Source organism: Haliotis asinina, chromosome 13, assembly GCF_037392515.1.
Source record: "Haliotis asinina isolate JCU_RB_2024 chromosome 13, JCU_Hal_asi_v2, whole genome shotgun sequence".
In the NCBI taxonomy this organism is placed as follows: domain Eukaryota; kingdom Metazoa; phylum Mollusca; class Gastropoda; order Lepetellida; family Haliotidae; genus Haliotis; species Haliotis asinina.
This window is the reverse complement of record NC_090292.1, coordinates 39769777-39776350: the sequence shown is the minus strand read 5'-3', so window position 1 is coordinate 39776350 and position 6574 is coordinate 39769777. Positions and strand designations below refer to the sequence as shown.

The window sequence follows — 6574 nt, the reverse complement described above, 5'->3', positions numbered from 1 at the left end:
GTAATAAACAGAATACTAAACTCGCTTCCGTGAAATACACTTTTCATTAAACTCGTTAAAGATTTAGTATCAAACTCACTTTCGCTCGTTTGATACCAAATCATTAACTCGTTTAATAAAAATGGTATTACAAGGAAGGTCGTTTAGTATCCTCTATATATGCACATACACAAAAAACGAACATCTGGATAAGCAGTTATGTCTGCAATGTGATATCAAAGTCAACGTCAGTCTACGTTCTGTTTATTTGTAAAAAGTATCATGACTCATATCTTGAAATATATTCTAAGCCTGTCTTATGTTAATCACCTTTCAGCGTATAATATTACATGAATCAATGAGGATACTTTGGTGGAGGTGTAACACTGTACAACATCCTGCCCTGTAAAGGCACCTCCCACTCAACGAGAAGATTTTGATGTTATTGATGTACGTGTTAGGGCCGAGAACATACTTGAATGAGAAGTGGGTTCTTTGTTTTAATGGATAAGATAGAAGACCATCTTATGATAACAACTTACGTGTTGCTTTGTTGTTACTGAAAGCCGCAATCGGCAATACTCCATCTAATATGACGACTGTCTGCGTTCGTTTTGCACGAGTAATGAGTTTCGTAATCGAACGACCCGAGCGTCTCACGCGTGTCCGTACACTGGAGTGCCAAGAGGGCCCTCCTACTACATATAAACCCCAGGTACCGGTACCTTATTAGTGTCGTTTCACAGGTTATTCTTTTGTCGGGTAAACCTCCTTTCAGGGCCATGTACAATATCCCAGGGACATTCTATAGAATATCTCTGGGATCTTTAGAATACTATTTGGCCCTGAAAGAAGATTTTCACGAGACAATTTTTTCGTTCAGATTCTTAAAGAAAAAAGTCAAGCAGAGCCAGTGATTTTATTTCGTGAAACTACATTTCACGAGATGCTGACATTGAACACCACTGTCGGTTTAGATTCCCTGGAAACAATGTGACTTCCGGCATTGACATTCAGCTCTTTGTCTGGAGATACCGTACATGTAGCTTTGATACCCTTCTGGCGTTTTGGTGCTGACGTAAGGATGTCGGACAACGCAGATTTTTTATCAACAGAACGAACAGTTTCACTCTTGTGACCTAGAAAGAAAGAGGCAAAAACATAAATAAAGTGTTCGTAAGATCACATGTCTCAAAGCACATGAAGTAGCTTTGTCTTAATATAAGGTTGTGAAATAATGGCGACTGATCTTAGAAATTAAATTATTTCAAACGTAATTAATCTTGAGTGCCATTTACATTGGCTACAATGTGTGTTACGTGAATGAGATGATTGTTACAATGCAAACATTAAAATATTGTCTACCAATGTCGAATGTATTCTTACCGGTCATTTCACAAATCATTTGCTTGTCGACGTTGGCCTGAAAAAGCCATGTGGCAGCTGAAACTCTCAATGAATGATTTGTTTTGTTACCCTGTAAACCGCCTTCTTGACAAAGCCGTTAGACTGTAGATTGGAGGGTATTGTGGCCAACCAGGGTTTTCAGAAACCAACTTTCATCCTTGGGTCTGGCGTGAGGAGTGAAGCAGAAGTACTCGGTCGTTTTACCATCCACACTGTATTAAACAAACCCAAAGAATGATTTTTGAAATACTTTATCCAGTTAATTGAAAGAAAATCTTAATATCTTCATCTTATATATGTTAAATTTGTTATTTTTTTATTTTCTTTATTGTTTTTAAATTTTGATTCATTGATAGAAAATATACTCACCACAGTGATCTGTACTTCTGGAAAATACTGACGTAACATCGGTCCTTGTTGTCACTGTTTTCATATGCCCGCACTTTCTTCGGAGCTTGTTTCCTCTGCTTCAACCCGCCAAGGTTTGTTTTTGACACATCTTCGGTGTACAGAAGGAACTTTCGGCCGTTGCCATCCGTATGAGGTCCCGTTATTTGTGGTTTGGCAAACATCCTCAAGATCCTATGTTCCTTTCCCCATCGAAGAGCAAAGTGCAATCCTACAAAAAGACCAAAATACCTACATTATCATTTATATCTAAGCATTTTTTCTTCAACCAAAGAATAGAAAAGCTTACGATAACTATAATCAATATGTACATGAATAGAGTATTTAGTAAGACTAACCTGTAAGATACAGCACTGTATCTAGAAGTTTTCTGGGGGTGTCGTCTCCCAAGCGCTCCACTTCACACTGCCAAAGCTGCTCTTCTTCAGTGAGGGATATCGTTTCTGTTGTCTTCCGGCTTTCGGCTCCTAGACCCTCAGCAGAACGTTTGCCCATAACTGCGTCCAGACATCGACGACTGTCTTCAAATCCCTTATCCTCAAACATGTTCACTATGCATCCCTTTGCTCTGATGGTGCTTTGTATATATCAGACAATGTATGAGATGGATACAACCCTCCGTCTTGTTTCCAGGCTTCGAACAAAAAAAAAAACATCAGGGCGAGATCAAGGTTCTCAGCACCCATTTCGAATAAACTTTCTGACAAACAGACCTTCGGCAAATCCAGATTGTATTTCATGGCACCCTGACGTCTTTCCTCCTGCCATCTAGTAAACAGAGCAACAGCCCAATCATTCTTGTCTTTTGTAGACTTAGGAACACAAATTTCAAGTTATTTATCAATGGCGTTATTATCAAGGGGTTCGCCGAATCTAAACTCAAACTCACGATCACTGCCACTGCTTTTGCTATTCATTTCACGCGATTGCGATTGCGTTATGAAAATGTCATCACCTTCTTCTCGCCCCATATTCTTCAAAGTAACAGTAGCGACTGACGACGAGCCAGCGAGCAGACACGTGTACTCGCGACAGTTACCACGTGCAGATCGTGCTGTTTACAGCTGGCGTGTGAATGGCTGTGTTTGGGCGATAGTTTTTAGTGTAAACGGTTACTCGCTTATCGTCCATCTCTGTTCGTCATAGTTTGATATATTTATCGCCTTTTCCTTTGGTTTATATGACAGACATAACACCCTCCCTCGGTTTTTGTTGGACATGTAAGCATTCGGCCTTCGGCTCGCGGGTTCTCCCGACCCCTCATGCTTACATGTCCAGCCAAAACATCGGGATCGTGTTACATCGAGGAGGGAGATCGTGAGAGTGGGGGAAGTACGTCATTTGATGTGGCTTTTATAACAACATGGATTAGTAGGCCAAAAATATTCGTCCTTATTTACTGACTTGCTTACAAAAAGGAAAAGAAAACATCGTTATCAATCAAGTCTTTCTTTTGGTTTTGGTCAATTGAATAGATTAATAGATGGTTGCAAATGAGTGTTACAGACTCATACGAGTCATATCACGGCATTATGTCTGCGTCTATGGACCACGCGAACAAAACATGAGTCTCGTCGGGGACTTGGTGGGCGAAACAATACCAACGGGTTCCATGTGTGCGTCAAGGGTGTTCCCCAGTGGCACTGTCCAGTTACACATCTGTGAATAAAAACATACAACTGTTTGCCAATTGCAATTATCCGACCATACACTGCTGAGCCAAAAATGTGGGTAATGTGACGTTTCGGCAGTTGCTGGTTGTCGGTGAAGCAGGTTCTACCTGTGATGCAAATTATGAATTACAATGCAAATGTCCATTAAACCAGGGAGCCTATATAAAGATTATCCCTGATTAAACAAAAGACAGAACGTGTTCGGAAAGGTTCTTCTCTTACATAAACCAGGAATAACGTGACGGAGTAACTAATTACTCTCAACAAGCTGCATTGATCCGGGGTCTTTTTCTGTGACTTCACATTCACAAGTGAAATTGAAGTTAGAAATTCATTGCGAATGTTAGAGAGAACTAGATACTTTGACTTTGCTATTCCCTGCGGAAGTGAACATTTCTTTCATCCTAATGACAACCATTCCTGGTATAGTCATTGTCGCTTTGTTTGTTGTTTTATGTCAGAAGAACTGGTATAAAAAAAAACATTCTTCAAATCATGCATCATTCATGCCTGTTTTGGCATGGCTGTATTTGACAAGGCTTCCTTACAGTGAAGTCAGCGATCTATATCCAGTTCATTAGAATAGAGTGGCCTGGGATTCTATCAATATAAGACTGTGAATACGTGGGAAACGACCTCTGTTGGCAACATTGGTACATGGGACTCCTTTACTACATATATATATATATATATATATATATATATATATATATGTGTGTGTGTGTGTGTGTGTTTATTGGTAGTCCTTTTTCATAAAAACAAATTCACAGCATGTAGGTTCATCAGGTACTCAGAGTTAATGAGAGATATGTCTCAGAACTATGAGAGATATTTCAAGGTTAACGACATCATTTTTCGCGGAAGGTAAGACAGGGCATGACACTTTAAGTCTTCTACTTGGAAGAGTGGACGTAGGATTGAACTGAGGGAACCGAACACATACCTGTTACATTTTTCTCCCCCTGAAACAAACTGAGTAGATATGATATTTATATCTACTAAGATCAGTTATTACAGAATTCGGGCCCACAAAACACTCGACTCTCCATCATAATGGATCATTGAAAATTACTAGACTCTCACCTGTCACTGCTGTCCTGCATTGTTATTATAAATAATTATGTACAATTACAGTGAATATTTAAATTACCTACCTACCTACCTACCTACCTACCTACCTACCTACCTACCTACTTACCTACTTACCTACCTACATGTAATACTTCTAAATGCCTCTCAAGAACCTCGTAAAAAGGACGTAAACATAATACTCATAGATTCCAAGTGCCATTCACTGTTTTATCCACAAGATCGTCACGATATGGTTGAAATATTGCCAATGTGCCGTTAAATTGTAACTCACACACTTATTATCCACATGAGTAAACACTTACATTAATGCTTCTGAGATAAAGCGTGGGTCATGCAGTACACTGGTTGTTGGTGCAGGTGATGTATTTTCGACTCATATTTCAAGGCAAATGAATCCACTCAGGCTGTGTGACTTTGTGAAACAAACTGCGTTGTCATGTACGCGGGACATTTAGACATCTTCGAGGATCCATGAAATAAATGTTTGGCATCCGCTCAACAGTGTACCTCTATACACTGATAAATTAAATCGGGGAATGGAGCATGTAATGAGAGATCATAACGACACCGTAAAGTACAATTCGTGTCATGTTTACTTCGACCGTTTGTTATGCATTATGGATATGTCACTTGCCGGATATGTATATAGCATTGACTTTTGAAGGCAACAGGCCAAAAAAACATATGACTTTCAATACATAAAATGAATACATAAACATGTCAAGTAACATTATGATATCAATCAGATTTAATTGATGTTCTATATTTTAAAGCGTATTGAATAAGTCACAAGTCAGCCCCAAAGTACAATTCGTTTGGTTAATCTTGGTGTTTACTCGGAATGTTCTGTTATGATGTATGGAATTGTCACTTTCCGTAAAGACAACTGGTAAAGACAACGCCGCTTGTTAACAGGCAAACCGCAAAACTGCAATTAGGTGCTTTCTGCATAGACGCACCTTAGTTATCAACTGGTGTTTCAGTACATGTATGTTTGCTTTAATAGAGTAAACACTGGAATGATTACCACTCTGAAACTTTTTGGTCCATTTTGCTGAGAACATTTGGCCAATTTGGAATGTGCTTTCTAAATTGATATTGTAATGCATTGGCTTTCTGGTGTGTTATGCGTTTGGTATAAATACTCCTCACAAAAGGTTAAGCAAAACAAATATTTAGTTTCGTAAAGATCTTACACTGTTGTTTATTTTTTTTGGTGAAGAATGTATTTCCAGTCTTCTCTTTCTGCTGGTCTTGGATGATTTTCAAGAAAACCACATCCCTTATTACAGTCTGTTGCCAACCACGGAACATTTATGAAGGAGGGAGCCCTACCCTCTCAGATTTGAAACCATGCTTGTATTTATCTCTGTTTACTTGCATTTTCCATTTTCAACAGCAGTGATTTCCATGTTCAGCAGTTATTGCATGCTTGTGTATGTGCGTGCGCGCGTGAGTGCCTGTTTGTGTGTGTTTGTGTGTTTGTGTGTGTGTGTGTGTGTGTGTGTGTGTGTTTGTGTGTGTGTTTGTGTGTGTGTGTGTGTGTGTGTGTGTGTGTGTGTGTGTGTGTGTGTGTGTGTGTGTGTGTGTGTGTGTGTGTTGGTCGGTTGGTTAACAAGCGTCGATGGTACGAATGAAAGTCAATGATATGGGTGAACCAAGTCAAAGAGTTTGGTCCACGTGGCAATTGGGGCAAAGCGTACACTTTTCACATTTTATTTTATAGAACAGCTGCCCATGCCTTAGTTAGATCTTTTGTGCTTTCTAGACTTGACAAATGCAATAGCTTCCGCGTTGGATTGAACACAATGCAAGTACAGAAACTCCAAACAATTCAAAACGCTGCTGTCCGCATTGTATGTCTAAAATCTAAGCGAGATCACATCATTTCATCGCTCATTTTTTTATATTGATTCCCTGTTAAATAGAATGTGAACTCCTGTGCCAGGTGTACAAAATGTTCCACAGTCAGGCTCCAGAGTATCTATCTGAACGTATCACACTGTACACCCCTA

General features: G+C 39.4%; 1 pseudogene; it reads right to left on the bottom strand.

Annotated features, from left to right (window-relative positions):
* Positions 1-918: 918 nt before the first annotated feature.
* Positions 919-2480, bottom strand: LOC137259539 (zinc finger MYM-type protein 2-like; annotated as a pseudogene).
* Between the last annotated feature and the right edge of the window lie 4094 nt (positions 2481-6574).